General features: G+C 54.5%; 1 protein-coding gene across 8 annotated transcripts in view; it reads right to left on the bottom strand.

Annotated features, from left to right (window-relative positions):
* The window catches only part of DAB2IP (DAB2 interacting protein), a 215934-nt gene that overhangs the window by 85947 nt on the left and 113309 nt on the right, over positions 1–16678 (bottom strand). The window lies entirely within an intron of this gene.

Below are 16678 nucleotides of genomic sequence, written 5' to 3' on the forward strand. Positions count from 1 at the left end.
GGGCCGGGACCCGCGCGGGACCCGCACCCTTGCTGGGCGGCCGCGCGGCCGAGGGCGGGCCGGGCTCGGGCTCGGCCCCAGCAGCTCGCGGCCCGCGCCGCCCGCCCGCCGACCGAGCGCCGACGGCCCGGCCCGCGCAGCTCGGCCCAGCCCACCCCGCCCGCCACGTCGCCCCCGCCCCCTAAGCCGCTGTTGCCTTGGCGACGCCGAGCCGAGCCGCGCCGACCGCGGCCGAGGCTGCCCGAGCCCCCCGGGCGCCGGGGCGAGGGGGCGGGGCTGCGGAGGGGCGGAGACCCCCGGGGACCGCCAGGGCCGGCCGCCCCGCTCACCTCCCTGCCGCCTCCGAGCTTGTCCTCCCCGTGCGAGGTCACACCCCCCACACCCACCTGGAGGAATCCACGCCCCCCCACCCCGTCGGGGATTGACAAAGCGCCTTCCTCCGCTGCGAGGTCGCTGCTCTCCAGCCCCCGGTGGTACCGATGAGAGCGGGCGCGTGGTCGGCTGAGGCGCCGGCTGGCCTGCGCCTGGCAGTGCCCTGGCCACCTAGACCCCGATTCCGGGCGACTTTCCTTCCCAGAGCGGCAGTAGCTTGATGTCAGGGTGGGGCCCCTCCCCGGAACCGTTGTATGTACCCCAGCAAGGACAACCACCTTGGGGGACGGGAACCCTAGTGCTCAGCTCAGGGAGGGGCCCGAGGGGCTGAAGGGTTTGCTGAGTATCCCCATTAAAAGCTTCAAGATTTGGGGAACCTTATTCACGCCATTTATCCACCTACCAGGTTGCACTGACTGAAAACAGAGCTTAATCCCCCACCTCCCCCATCCCAAGAGCTCCTGGTCTAATGGAAGAGACAGAGGAGACAGGCGTTCAATACACACAGGTCAAACCAATCTTCCCTTTACAGGTGACGGGATAGATGTGGGGGCCCCAGGGGACACAGCCTGGGTCCTGCCGGGCTTGGAAACTACAGGCAGCTTGAGGGAGAGGAAAACTGGAGGAGGGGGAGTCCTCTAAAGAGGGGGGGGTTCTGGGGGCTCACCCACCCCAGTCTCAATTCCAGGTGGCAAGTGGGATATTAATTTAATTTGAGGTTAATGTACCTAATCCAAATACCACATTCCATCCATCGCAAAATAAAGGGTCAGTTTGGCAGCCCTCTCTGTGTTCAAGAGGAGCAGTGGATGTTTGGCACAGGCCCTGGGCTGTATCTGTCCATCTTCAACATGACAAGGTCAAACATGGGCTGTACAAGTCATCTCATGTCACCCGCACAGACAGAAAATGACAGAAAAACATTTGCTGCAAATGAAGAAGCTTGCTCAGACAGGTAAAGTGACTCACCCAAGGACACCCAGCTTCCGGGCCTGGCTAATTCAAGAGCTTTCAAGATTTCCCTTTTCCTATCTTTCTCCTTCTGCCTTTTCCTCCTTCCTCAGCCATTCATATCCACAGGAGACCTACCCCTGTGGCCACCTGTTGGGATTCTGCGTGTCCTTCAAGGCCCAGCTGAAATGCTACCTCACCAGAAGGACATCCCAGGCAGTGGAGTCCAAATGCCTCTCACCTCTGCAGCCTGGAATTATCCATCAGGGTATTCTAATCAGCCGCCACAAATATCTCTTAGGTATTAGGGGCTGCAGGAGGGACCCTTCTCCAGAGGCATGACCCATAGACAAGGCAATGCTTAATGCAGAGGGACCCCAAACGGTGGCAGGTCAGGAGAGCACTAGGCTCTCCAGGACACATGGCATGGAGGCAGAGGCCTGCACCTCTGCGTGAGCTCTGAGCTCTCCCAACCTCTGCCTCTTGCCAGCTATAGGAGAGGGGGCTGCACCTGGCTAATTTGGATGGGTTCTCTTCTCTCAGGGGTTGTGGTCAAGCAAGTTATCCCAATGGGCTTGTACCTTTTCTTGGTTTTTATTTTCTACACTGATGAAAATTTCACAATTTTTGCAATTTTGAGGTATGAAGAACAAAGAAGCATGTTTCACAATTTAGGTAGCTCATTCTGGAGCAATATTGATGGCTTTATCCTATTTCTGAGTTTAAAAAAAAAGTTTTCTCCCGTCTAGGAGGTTTGATGCACATGTGCCACTTCCTCTTCCCCACTCCACCCCCTGTGACTCTACTTAATGTTCCTCTGACAAGCAGCCTCCTCCTTAAAGCCTACTCAGAATGGTAGCTCCCCCACCCAAACTGACAATGACCTTGGGGACTCCTAATACCCTGTCATATTCACTCTTTCACCTTAATGAGAGCCATTATGTGCTAGACACAGTGGCCAAGATAGCCATGAACATTATGGAGTGAGCAGTATATGGATATTCAAGAGGTCAGGGAGCTCAGATCATAGGAAAAGAGATTCTTCCAGGGAACAGAGAGTGTTCCCGTTGACCCACCCACCGATCACATCACACATCCACCTAGAGACCTGTGTCCCCCAGAGAACTCAGCTCAGGACCCTGCATATGACAGACTTAACAAATACTCATCATCTTGGAAAGCCACTGCCAGAAGGGGACTCAGATGCAAAGGCTGTATTACAGGGTGACTGGGGACCAGAGTAGGGAAGGGCCTTCCCCAAGATCACAAAGCAAGGTTAATCAAGGACCGTGGACTCCAGTCCTCTGCTCTGCTCTGCCCAGCCACACAGCTTGTTGCTCTCCTTCATGGGGGTGGAGGGCCAAGGGCGTCCTCTCCCTCTTCGCCGGATGAAGGGAGGCAAACCTTTTCTGCTGTCCCTTCAGAGGCAGCTCCTGGGACTTGATTTCTGGAGGCAGCTACCGCCCCTAACTTGGGAAGAGGGGCTGACTGGTCTTCAAGTCAGAAACTCTTATTCTAGACCCAAGACAACCTTTAATTGAGGGGCAGTGGGCAAATCATTCAGTCAAACAGGGTTCTTGATACCCACTTTCCGGGACCGCAGTGGAGCCCACTGACAGCCCAGTGGCTAAGAACCAAGTCAAACCCAGCTCCACAGACCCCTCACTGCAAGAGAAGACAGCTAAGGCCCCTTGCCTCTCTGTGAAGTGGGTGGGGGGCTGCAGTGAGGACTAAATTGGCAGATAAAAGTGGATAAAGTTGCCAGGCATGGTGGTTCACGCCTGTAATCCCAGCACTTTGGGAGGCTGAGGCGGGTGGATCACCTGAGGTCAGAAGTTCAAGACCAGCCTGGCCAAGATGGCAAAACCCCGTCTCTACTAAAAATACAAAAATTAGCCGGGCGTGGTGGCCCGAGCCTGTAATCCCAGCTACTCCGGAGGCTGAGGCAGGAGAATTGCATGAACCCAGGAGGTGGAGGTTGCAGTGAGCCAAGTTTGGCCACTGCACTTCGGCCCGGGCAACAAAACAAGATTCCATCTCAAGAAACAAAAACAAAAACAAAAACGAAAAACTGATAAAGCTCTAGGCTCAGAGTGTAGCAGACAGTAAGTGCTCAACAAAAGCCATGTGCAATTCCCATATATGTGTACAGGACTGTTAAAAACACTCCGTTTGTAGTGACATGTGTCGGGCCTAGCTCATCTGCAAAGATTATAGGTGGTCCCCATAATCACTCCCTTGCCTAGTGACAGACTCTGACCCCCTAGCCACACCCCCTAAGGTCTGGCTGTATCCCACTTCTCCTGCAGATGGCGCTGGACCACAGGAGCCCACGCTTGCTGACCATTCCCACTGGGCAGCTCTAGCCCCCTCACATCGCTTGGCCTCAAATCTTCATTCAGACAAGCTGTGGGCCGATTACTGGACCTCTCTGAGCCTCAGTGTCCCTATGTGTAAAATAAACTGATGATGATACCTACTTTATGGGACCTGGGAAGGATGAAATGAGGTACAATGTCGCCAGAAAGACAGTAACTATTAAGCAACTACACAGAGTAGTAGGTTTATTGCAACCAATACTGATGTTGGCTGAGCACCACCACCTCTTTTTGCCCCAATGGATAAATGACAACCAAGGGTGGGAGTCAGTCTGGGCTCTCCAAGGAGGCTGTGGGCCGCCCGGCAGGGGGACAGGGACATGAATGAACATGCTTGCAAAATGATTCTGGAGCCGCAGAATGTCATCCAGTTTGGTAGTTTTGAACTCTTTTAAACAAGCACTTTTTTTTTTTTTCCTAAAGCAACCTCACAGAGACTCCCAATGTCCAAAGTGCACGGGGCAGGCAGGGCTGCTCAGGTGGAGGCCTCAGCTTTCATTCACTGGAGCAAGGACTGATGTCTAAAGCTCAGCAAGCAGCCGACACAGTCTGCGGGGACCTGCGGCTCCCTCCCCAGATGGGGCGCTCTGCCTCTATTAAAGCAGCCCATGTCCCCATCTACTTGTCAGGCAGCTGTGCCACGACGCTGAGGTCAACCAAGGCCCCAGGGCTTTTGCACAAGGCTGCTGCACAAGGCTGCTGCCTCGTGCCACCTCCCCAGCTCATTCCCTGACGGCTGGGCGTGGATAGCTGTGTAGCTCCGCCCCCTCTGTGGATGGCCCATTGCCCATCTGGACACCCTTCCTATGCCAGCTGATCCCCTAGGCCCTAGGCTTCCATCATATCACTGACCAAAGCACAGGGCAGTTTGAGTGGGGGTCAGAGGCCTGGGGGGTCTTTGGCTGGAAGGACCCAAGTTCTTAAGCAGCTCTACTACCCCAGGAGTAGAGCTACACCACCATCCTGACATCTGGCCCACAACCCTGCTGCTTCTCCAGAAGGTCCTGAACGACTGTCTCAAAGGCCTTTCAGAATTCAAGACACGTGATTTCTTCATTCACTCATTTCAATGAATTCCACATGATGATGATGATATATTACCAGCAATCAAGCTTCTGTTCTGACGAATCACCCCCACCCTAGGAGAGGATGCCTAGGAGCGCCCAATGCCTGTTATCAGGAATCCTTGGGAGGATAAGAGCTTCAGAATTCAGGATGTTTTGGATTTCCGGGTGGGGGAATGCAGGCTCAGAGAAGTTAAGTCACCTGCTGAAAGTGGCAGAGCTGGGACTGTAACCAAGAGAGTTCTGGCCCCTGGGATGGGCAGCGTGGGGACTCCCCCATATAGGGAAACAGATGGACAGCTCTGATCATCCTCCCCACACTCAGCCCCAGGCACTGTACTAGGCCTCAAGGACCAAAGCCAAGGCGGGAGGGAAGAAAGGGAGGCCCGCTCACTCCCCGAGTGCAGAGCTGTCCCACAGGGGCTCCCAGTGAAGACCTGGAGGCTTCCCACCCCCAGGGAGGGGAACCTTGCCCAGTGCTGTCCTTGTCTGTGCCTCACTCCCAGCCGAGGGGGCAGCCCCTAGGGAACCAGGGATCTGCATTTCAGCACCGCCACCTGGACACTCAGGAGCCCCACATCACCAATGGTCTCAAAGGCACTGCTTCTCACCTGAATACGAAGCACTGAGCAACATGCCTAGCACATAGTAGGTGCTCAATCAAGGGCGGGTTCCTTCCCCCAAGCCCAGCATCTATTTGTCCTTGCATTCTTCCTCCAGGCCTGTCTTCATCACCCTCTCCCCTTTCAACAGACTGACCTGGGCTGCTGCAGATGGGCATGTGGGCCTGGCAGAACTTTGTCACCCGTTAAGCCCTCAGCTGCCCACTGGGGAACCCCAAGACAGTACTCAGGATGGAGGCAGAACCCTGTGGGCCCTCCCTCCACCAAGGCCCGGCTCCTCCCATGGCAGTTTCTAAGGCCCATCCCCAAAGAGAGAGCCTTGGAGAAGGGAGACTGTTTTGACAGGCATGTCTCTCATTATCTTTCTGGGGCTTTGCCCGAATGCCAAAAGCACATCTAAATAAACAAGAAAGGGAGGAGAAGATCCCATCCAGATCCTGCCACCTCTCTCGGCTCCAGGAGGGGAGAGATGCTGGGTGCACGAGCTGGCAGGCCGACCTGACACCGCGGCAGGCTGGTGGGGGCACTAGAAAAGGGCTGGGGGTGGTGGGGGTCCTGCTTCCAGAGTCACAGAGTGAGAGTCAGGAGGGCCCACAGAGGGCAGCCAGGCCAGTGACACTGAGGAGACATCTGAGGCCCAGAGGGCAGTGGGACCTGCCCAGCGTCACCAGGCAGAGCCATTAGAACCTGGGTCCCCTGCTCCTTGCCCAGTGCTCTTTGCATCTTCAGCATCCACGCTTCAAGAACCTCCCAGTCTGCCCACATTTCCTCTTTCTGGGCCACAGTCTTCCCATCTACAACACTAGGGGCTAGACTGGGTGATCACCAAGCTCCTTTCCAGCGCTGATATTTGATGATTCTATAAAGTCAGAGCAGCTGCCAGGGTCAGGGTGCCTGGGCCGCCCCAGGCTAGGCACTAACGGCATCAGGGAATTCTCTGGCTTTGCCCAAATCCTTCAGATGCGCCATTCCTCCTGCCCTCCCCTTCCCTGTTCCCCGGTCTCTACCCTCAGCAGGCTGCCGGGCTTCTCTGGCCTCCTCCCCTCAAGGGTATGCACCATCAAAGAGAGTCCCAGCTGGAGAATGACTCACTAATGGAATGTCAGACACTGTGACAGGCGAAAGAGGGGAGGCACCTTAAGCTGGGATTAAGTTGGTGCCTTCCTGGTGGCCACCTACTCACAGGCCACCCTATGCCCACAGAATCCTCTACAATCTCATACCATTGAGATCGCCACATATTCCGCCTGGAGAAGTTAGCCAGACTACTTAAGTCATACAAAGAAAACCAATTCATAGGCCTTGAGAGCCTTCAGGGAAGCCCCAGGAAGAGGCTGGACCCTGACACTCTAGGGTCACTGTTGAGTTAAAATACTGCCTGGAAAGACACACTTAAACATGTTCTCATAGAGAAATATACAGGGCCAGAAACATACACAAGTTCAAGGACAGGCATGCATACAAATGCACACAGGAAAGGCATCCCACAAAGAAATGTATGTGTAAGCATACAAGTACCCCAGTACCACCACACATACAGACACACACAAACACATACACATTGATCAGCACACACACGAATACACACATACACAGCCATGAAACATACAAGCTAACATACAAATACACTGAAATAAGCCAATAAATATACACATGTACTCAGCTATCATCAGGCACCCGCAGAATTGTGCAGACACACAAGCTAAACACGCTGGCCCTCAGGTGCTCACATTCACAACCAGGACAGGAAGGGCAAGTGGCCCAAGAAGCTCCAGAGTTGGGAGCCCAGATCTCAGGACCAAGGCAAGAAAACAGCTCTTAACGGCTTCCAAGATAACTCCCCCTGCTTTTCTCGCAGGGCTTCACTTTGTGGCAGTCTTTGAGGACAACTTGTTTGCTTCTCTCACACTCAAAGCTCGTTTTTACAGCTTACAGCTCCCGGAACCTGTGACTTTTGGAGTTCTGTTCCCTGGCAAGAGCTGAAGGTCCCTGCCCTAAACATTTCTCCTGCCCATCAGCACACCTGAAATTCCACTGTTTGACACACCTCTTTAGGTCCTAAGGGTAATTCAATCTCTAGGAATCCCCAGGTAAAATGTAAATAATTTTCATCCTTCCTCCGGAAGAGGGTGAGAGCAGGGGATTCCACCACTTAATGGCTCTGGGGCCTTGGGCTCATGACTTAACCTTCTATGCCTGTGTCCTCTTCTGTAAAATGGGGACAAGGTAGTTGTGAAGATTCAGTGAGATCACGCATGGAAGAAACTTAGCCCATTTCCCTGCATACAATAAATACGAACTGCTATCACTGCGGTCATGATCACTTTCATTGTCATAGTTTTTTTTTTTTTTTTTTTTTTTGAGATGGAGTCTCTCACTGTCCTCAGGCTGGAGTGCAGTGGCGCGATCTCGGCTCACTGCTCTCACTTCCTTTGACCACCAGAGACCAGCCCAGCCGTTAGCCAGAAGGGCCTGGGCTGTTCCTCCTGCCTGGGAAGGAAGGCTCTCCACACCCTTCAGGTACCTCCTCAGTCTTTCTCTTAGAGGCCTCCCCTGATGTCCCCACACTAGGCCAGGTCTCCCTGTAGACTTACCACAGTTGCAATTATAAGTGTGTTTGTTTAGTGCCTCCCCCACCCCATACTGGACTGTAAAGCCTCCAGAGCAGGGGCCATGGCAACCTGGGTCTCCAGTGCTGGACGCCTGGCAGGTATTCTCTCAATATTTCTTGAATGAATTCACAAATATTTAATGATGTAAAAGGAAAAAGATAAAGTGCTCTGTGGGGCTCTTTAAAAGGATTTCACTTGGGAGCAATCTGGGCAGACTTGCTGGAGGAGGCAGCTTTTGACAGCATTTTAGAAACATTGAAGGTGGGACAGCAGGTGGGCTTGCTGAGATTGGCTGGGGCAGGATAGCCACATACAGGCATTCCAGGCAGACTCACAGCATAAGCAGAGGTGTAGAGGTAGGACAGCGGGGAGTCTGGCTGCCCTGGGAGGCCCCTGGAGTTATCACAGTTCCCTCTAGCCTCCAAGTTACACACCACCACCTGAGCCTGGGCTTGTAATCCCTTCCCCAGGGCAGAGGACACCCAAGTAAAGGGGAACCCTAAGGAACACTGAGAGTCTAACGGAGGAAAAAGAGGGGAGCCCAGATTTGAAGAGGGTAAAGGTGAAGCTGGGAGGGGAGCTGAGGACGTCAGCAGAGCCCTCCTGGTACCTGCCAGTGCCCAGGATTAGGCGGGCATCAGCGAACAGAAACCAGTTATGCATTCCCAAGGTCTCAGCTTGGGATGTGACAACCCAGAGCAGCCAGGGAGTGACTCATTGTCCCATAAATCCTCCAGCTGACACTTGCCTTAGCATAATAAGCCTGTCCCAGAGGTCTGGATGGCTACAAACACCTCATCAGCTCTTTAAGCTCTCAGCCAGCCCTGGCTAAGGGGTGGGGAGTTGGATACCCAGGGCCTCGTGGCTGCAAGGAAGCCGATTCCACCAGGAGGTTACACCCCTGCAGCAGGGTCTATACTATCTCCGCCTGCCTGCACGTCCTATCACTGAGGTCCCAGCCAGTCCTCCCGGGGCTTGCTGACTTTAGTGCTCATTCCCCAGCAAAACTCCCCTATCCTGTGCTCTGTGCACTGCATGAGTGGCAAGAAAACCACGTTTGGAGTCTACAAGTCTGGGGTCAAAACCCAGCTCTGCTATTAATACTAATGAGGGCTCTTCCAACACGCTGCTGAGAATTAGTCAGATGTATTTAGTAAGCCCTGTCTAAGCTTCAGGCACTGTATTAGAGCTTCCCATGACTTCTCTTTAATTCTCACAACCCAGTGTGCAGATGGGAGAACAGAAGTTCAGAAAGGGCAACTAATTTGCACAGCACCGCACAGTCAGGAAGCGGCAGAGCTGGGTTCAACACAGCAGACAGGCTGCTCCAGAGCTAAAGCTCTCATGTAATTCCATTACCAGACTGAGGCGCTGAGCCAGCACCTAAGCTGCTCTGTGACTCAGTTTCCCTGCTGTACAATGCGGGGATTAGTCTAGCTGATCTCTGAATTCTTTCCAGCTTTGTTGTGCCTCCCTGGTGACCCATTTGCAGGTGACAACATATGGGGGGGAGTCTCCTGGGGACAAAGGGGCACTAATGGTGGGACTTTCAGGTTTGCGCTGGGCCACAGGGAGCTTCTGTTGGGTAGGATTCCCCTGCACTTCCAGGCACCCAGCTGGCCCGGGTGGCCCCAGGGCAGCAAGGCAGGAAAGAGATGCTATCTTGTTTCTCTCCCTGGACCAAGAGCCACCAAGGAAAAAACAGGACCCCAGGGAGCTCCAGGACTGAGGACCAGTAAACACTAGTGGGAGGGAGGGGTGGGGGAAACTCCATAAATCCACCCGAGTAAGCAGTGCTTTTAAAAGCCCTTTTCACTACAGAATACAAAATGCACCATTTTGGGAGAGGATTTTATAGGCTATTTCTCCTGGGTGATTTACCATCTGCGGGCCAAGGTTCACCTGGGAGTCCTGGCCTCAGAAGGCCCATGGGTATGGGGTGGAGTCAAGGTCAGTTTCTTTTTTTTTTTTTTTAAGTCAGTTTCTTTTTTTTTTTTTTTTTTAGACGGAATTTCACTCTGCCACCCAGGCTAGAGTGTAGTGGCGTGATCTCAGCTCGCTGCAACCTCCACCTCCAGGGTTCAAGCTATTCTCCTGCCTCAGCCTCCATAGTAGCTGGGGTTACAGGCATGCACTACCACGCCTGGCTAATTTTTTGTGTTTTTAATAGAGATAGGGTTTCACCATGCTGATTTACCATGCTGGTCTAGAACTCCTGACCTCAGGTGATCCACCCACCTCAACCTCCCAAAATGCTGGGATTACAGGCATGAGCCACCACGTCCGGCACTTTTCAAGGCAAGGGCTGGTGTCCTTGCTGGCCTCTGGTGGGCTGGGTCACTTGTCTTGACCTGTCCTCCCAAGGCAGGGGACCACTCTGGCCTCAGACACACAGTGTGGGGGCTGGCAGAAGTGTGGGGGCTGGCAGAAGTGGAGAGGTCACGGCTCACCCTCTTCCCTGCTCACCCTGCGCTTACTCCATTTAATTCGTTTACTCCCTGTCTCTCTCTGTCTCGTGCACCTTCATTCCACAAGCCCCTCATGAGCCTGCCGCAGGTGAGTCCTTGCCCCAGTGCTGGGAGTTCAGACAAATCAGAAACAGTCCCTGTCCTTGAGAAGGTGACCACCGTCTGGTGGGAGAGACAGAAGTGATGGATCATGAAGTCACAGAGTCCGTGAGGGAGCGTGTACAGATGGGGTGTTCTGCAACCTGGACAGAGCCCTGGATGGCACTAGTGAGCTCTGGAGACAGAGAGAGATGGGGAGGAATTGTGGGTAGAAGGATCCGCCCACACAAAGGCATGGAAGCTGGGACAGCCTGGGGGGCTTGAATGCCAGGCTGGGGAGCTGGATCCCCCACCCTGCTGGGAGCCATCTAAGGTGCTGGAGCAGGGGAGTAACAAGCTCAGCTCGTTTTAGACGTTCTTTAAGCAATTCCACAGGAGAAGTTACTCATCCCGATGCAGAGCCTTGTGTTAGAAACAGATGTCACTGCTGCCACCTCCACAGAGGGCCTCCTGGCTTTGGAAACAACAATTGCCGCTTGACAACTCAGATATAATTATGTCTGTAATCCCACCAAAATACCACTTGATCGTTTCATTTTCATAGCATGAGGAGGTGGGAAAATGAAGGCGTCTGAGCCTTGCCCCTGACATGCAGGCTCCCCCACCTCCCAGGAAAGGGGAGGACCTGCAGGGCCACAGGGCAGGATGGCAAGAGGAGAGCAGTTCTCTCCTATCCCAGGGGTGTCTGACCCCTAGGGCCAGGCCTGCTCAAAGTAGGGGCAGGACAAGATAAGGCAGAGAGATGGGGAGGCCTGGGTCCAAATCTCAGCTCTGTCCCTGCAAGCCGTGTGGCCCAGGACAATGCACCTCCCCTCTCTGGGCCTCAACATCCTCGTCCGTAAGATGAAGAGAAAAACAGCACTGACTAGCAAAGACTGGGCTGCATGCTATGGTCCAGGTGCTGTGAGAACTTCAGGATCCAGGCCCATGAGAGGAGCCATCCTCAGCTATCTCTTCACTCCCCATCTGCCTTGATTTTGTCACCTTCTAAGAGTGAGATTTGTGTTATCTGAGCCTCGAGTTGTAAGGATTAAATGAGACAATACTTAGAAAGTGCTCAGCACAGGGCCTGACTCAGAGTACTATGCAGAACAGGATTCAAAATCCCCCATCGTACAGACAGCAGAGGTGGTAGAGCTGGGATTCGAACCCAGGCCAGTGGGACTTGGAGTGCAATCTCTGACCACCACCCTGCCTCTCCCACAATGCCCGCCTTACCCCCTCTCAAAGCAGTGGTAGGTGGAACAGGTGCCTATAACCCATCAAAGGGTGGCAGTGACTGAGTATCTGTTGGCCCCAGCCTGGTGACCACAGTGCAGCAGCCCTGCCTGACAGATCACATGCTGGTCCACCTCACCCTGTGCCCTTCCTCTTGGTGGACAGCTGTCTCAGCCCCAGACCCTGTTCCATCCAGTGTCCCTGACCAGGGTCCCCTTTCAGAACCCCTGGCTTTCTGGTCAACCCAGGCCCAGCTGGCACAGCCAGTCATGCCAGGCCCAGCCATTGACAGGTGCTCCCGGATCTGAGCTGCTCCCAGCCCCCAGCAGTGCGTTCTACACCTTGTTTAGCCAGCTAACACCTTGTTGCGCCGGCTCCCTGTGGCCCCGGACACACAAACCCCTGGGACTTCAACACTCACTGGGAGGAGCCACCCAGAAGTCCACTTGCTACCCTCTGCTGCCCCCAACTGGCAGGAAACCACCCTGCGCAGACACCTCCATCTCCATCTGAACTCACCACCTAAGAACTTGGTCTCTGGTCCCCTAGGAACCCCTCCAGCCCCTCTCCACCTTCTACTGCCAGGGCTGAGCCCTAGAAGTTCAGTCAGGGGTGATGTTGCTTTGGGGCCGTGACGGAAGGGTATGGAAGGGGGAGGGGTCTGCCCAATTACCTGGGGCTCTGGAGGAAATGTGGGGTAGAGGTGCACCCCTCACACAAGCAAAGGGAACAGGTGTGGGGAATGCTGCCTTGTGCCAGGCACTGAGCCCTCACAGCCACTCTGTGGGGAGGGGTTCCTGCCCATTTACAGACAGGGAAAGAGAGTGGGGCAACTTGCCTGAGCCATCCTACAGAAGGGAGCAGTGGCCAAGATTCTAATCCTGCTCCATCCTTGGGTTGGGGGGACTATCCCTGGGAGAGGCCAGCACTGTACCCCAAGACCCTGAGTGGGTGTGAAGAGAGGAAGAAAGGCCCCCACAGAGAGCATTCCACCTGCCAGTTACTGAACCTGGCAGGGATTGGGGTGGTGGCCTTTACACCTTAATGGGAACCAGTTCATCTGATTCCATGCTGCACAACAGGCTTAAGTGCAGGGCTGGGGAAATGGAATTTACAGGGATGGACTTCTGATGTATTTGGAAGACCCCAGAGCAGGAAGAGGAGGGGGTACTGAGGCTGGCTTGTTCCCTTCACTTCCATCCTCCCCACTCACACTGCCCAAGCCAGCTGCCACTTGCCAGGATGAGGCAGGAGATTCCAGGGATCCTTGAAGTGGGCTCTTCCCCCTACCCCTGCCCAAGGGCATTCTGAGCACAGATGTTGGGGGGGTTGGAACAGGCTCCTGAGAACCTGCTTGAGAAAAGCAATTTGCTTGTCCCCCCAACCCCATGCTGGATCCCCACCCAGTCTTGGTCTCTGCCCACTGAAGGAGCTCCAGACTCTCCTAGCCTGGTCAAGTATGCTGCACTCCATGTCTGCTCTGGCCTACTCTGGCCCACCTCACCTCCCTTGCTGAGGACCTCATACTCCTGTTAATATGGCCTTAGATCCCATCTGCTCTGTTCACTGCCATGGATCTCTTGTCTCTTCCATTCCAGCCACTTCCTCACATTTCAGCCCCCAAACTGCTCTCAGTTCCTGCTGTCATTTGCTTATGCTGTTTCCCATGTCCTGGCCTTTGCCTGGAATGTCCTTTCCCCTTCACCTGCCTGGAAATTACTTCACCAAGCCCCGCTGGCCCTTCTGTATTTCTGCAGGTAGCAACTACATTTTCATCCTCTTTGTATCCTCAATGACTGGCATAGGCCCTGACACATAGTTGGTGGTGATGGCAAATTTATCGAAAGAAAGAATAAAGAAAGGTAAAAGGAGAGAAGAAAGTAAGTTCGTTCACACCGCAGCAAGGCTCGCAGACCAGAGCTGGGCTCCTGCCCCTACCACCCACCAGCTGGAGACCTGCTGAGGCCAGGCCTCTCTCCTCCCTAAGCCTGGGATCCTCAACTGTAAAATGGAGCTAATGAAACCACCTTCCTGTGTATTAATGGGGTGGGGTGACAGCCTCCCAACCCTACCAATACTGCAGCAGTCCCACCTCTGTCCCAGGCCTCAGACTAGCCTGGTCTTGGATTCAGGAGGCTCCAAGACCCCCTGTCCCCAGACTTCTGCCCCGAAGACCATCCTTGCCACACCCTGGCCACCCCGGACAACTCCTGAGTCCCACCTTCCAACACTCCCTCTGCAGAAAAGGGGGATGCCCCCCGCGGAAGGCAGACACAGACCAAAATGACAGTAATGTTCCTTTTGGGTTTGAATAGTTTAATACCAATCAGCCTCCGTGAAGGGCAGGGATGGAGGGAGTGAGGGTGGAGGGGGCAGAGGGGGCAGGGTTTGCTCTTCCACCACCCCGCCCATCTGCTGAATACACATCGGATGCTGGGTCAGGAGACTGACTCACAGAGCGGAACTAAGCAAATTCCTCATACTTCAAGGAGAAAACTGAGGCGCCCATGGTGGGACCCCACCCAGGGGTCCAGCACTACCGCCCTGTTACAGCCAGGACCGCGTGACTGATATCCCTCCGCTGGTTGATGGGCCACAAACATAAATATGTCCCAAGTGAACGACCATCTGAGATGGACCCACAGCAGCCTGGGCCAGTGGAGGGAGCCCCAGCAAGTATCCTGGGCAAGCTGCTCCTCTCCAGGCCTCAGTTTCCCCATATACCCTGGGACAGATCTGGCTTGTCTGATCTGTGAGCCTGGCTGGCTTTTCTGTTCCCCACCCCAACAGCCACCCGGAGCCTCCGTAGCTTGGAAGGGGCACAAATGGGGGGCAGCGGGGCCGACTCTGCAGGGAGCAGAGAATGCCCCCTCCTGGACCTGAAGTCATGCATTCCTCCTTCAGGCAGCCCTCAGCCCAAACTTCGGGTCCCTCTACAGCTGGGGCTGGGGCCTGGTGGCCAGGAGGGGGCAGTGTGCAGATGAGCGGGAAGGAGCTGTCGTGGGGCTCCAAGGGCAGTTGGACCAAAGAACACCCATTCCTCCCAGGAAATGTGATAGGGCCTGGGAGAAGGGCTCAGCTCAGACGGGGTGGCTGATGTCCAGGTGCTGGGAGGAGAGGACAGGAAGGAGTAAGGGATGAGGACCACTGGATGCGGGGGAGAGGGACAGAGACCTGGGCTCAACTCCAGGCCCTACCCTCGACATGCTGTGTGACCTCAGGAAAGGACCCTCCCGTCTATGATTCTCAGTCCCTCCTCTGTATAGGGAAGGGTTGAACCAGTTAATTTCCAACAGCCTTTCCATGGTGACATGGGCGGGAGGGTCACCCACTAGCTTGCATGTTTGTGTTCACATGCCTGTTTCTTGAGTTTGTGTGACAGAAAGACAGCTGAAACATGGGGAGGGTGCAGGGAGGCTACAGGAGTGAGAAAAGGGGTGAGCAGCTGGAAAACCTGAAGTCCACAGCTCAGAGGTCTACTGCTAGCTCCACTCACAGCCATCATCCACTGTGGTTCTTGTATCCTGCAGGAGAAAGTCCAAAGGCTTTAGCTCACCCACCAAGGTCTCTCACTCTTCTCTCCAGGCCCTGAACCCATCCAGCACTCCAATCACACAGGGCCATTAGCTTGTTTCTTTCTATTCACTTCACTAACTGAAATACTCTTCTCCCTTGGTTCCTGACGAACTCCTATACACCCCTCAAAGCCCAGCCCCAAGAGTCCCTTCTTTAAGAATTCTTCCCTGTCCTTCCTGGCCAGAGATAACTGTTCCTTGTTCTGTCACAGCATCCTATGCAGGGTGTGCACAACCAAGCACCCAATAAAAGTGAGTTGTTGAAAGAAACCAAAGACCTGCTCCTAGAAGCATCCATAATCAACCCAATGTTGAGTTTATCTGCAGTTTCTGCCAGACCCCTGGGCCTTCCCCTCCCTGACACTTCTCCTTCTCCATCTTGCAAAAAATAGCCCTGAGACCTAATTTCAGCTAAACCTTCAAACACGACTCTCCACTTTCAACTTCCCGAGGAGGAATCAATTGGCTGTCAAGTTTCCCTGAGCCTCTGCCACCTCCCACACCCCGGGCCTGCCAGCCATCCTCAAGGTTGATGGGAGGGGGGTGGGGGCAGAGGAAGGAGGGAGGGAGGAAGGACCCAGCCCGCAACAGGGAAGGTTGGGGCTGGGGAAGGGGGCAGGCTAAGGAGCTCGTGGGGAGACCAGGAAGAGTCATCAGCTCTTTGCCTCCCAAATCAAACCACGGCTCCTCTGCCATGGAGTGGCAGGAGAGAAAGAACAGCATGCTGTTGCTGCTAAGGGGTCCAGGGCCTGGGGAAGCTGGGTGGGCACATGCAAAGCCCCCAGACCCAGTCTGACCATTGGTCTATGCAGATCCAGGGCCCCAGCTTGCTGCCTGCCACCCTTCCCTCCTTCCCTTCCAGGAGACACTACTGGCACAGAGCAGACAGACCTGGGTTTGAATCTCAGGAACCTGAGAGCTGATGGCCACAGGTGCACAGGAAGCTTCTCTGGTCATCTACTCCCAGGCCCCTTCCTCCATCCTCATTCAGGGCCCCCTATAACTTGCAGGGCACATGCCAGCCTCGTAGCACTGTGTGGTCCTGGAGAGCCACTCCCCTACCCCCCAACTCTCCTTATAGGAGGGAGGGAGTTGTCCCAGATGGGCAGAAAAGTTCCACTCCTGACCAAGTCACAAAGCTGGTGGTATGAGGCTGTGCAGGGCCTGAAACCTGGGTCAGGGAACTCTCTGGAGCCCATTCTCTTAGCTACTTCACCAGAACATTTAAGCATCTATTTATGCCCGAACTGTACGCTGCCTTACAAAGTCCATCCCCCACATTTCACAAAAGGGGAAACTGAGGCTCTCCCAGGGTCAT

Source organism: Pan paniscus, chromosome 11 (genome assembly GCF_029289425.2).
Source record: "Pan paniscus chromosome 11, NHGRI_mPanPan1-v2.0_pri, whole genome shotgun sequence".
NCBI lineage: Eukaryota > Metazoa > Chordata > Mammalia > Primates > Hominidae > Pan > Pan paniscus.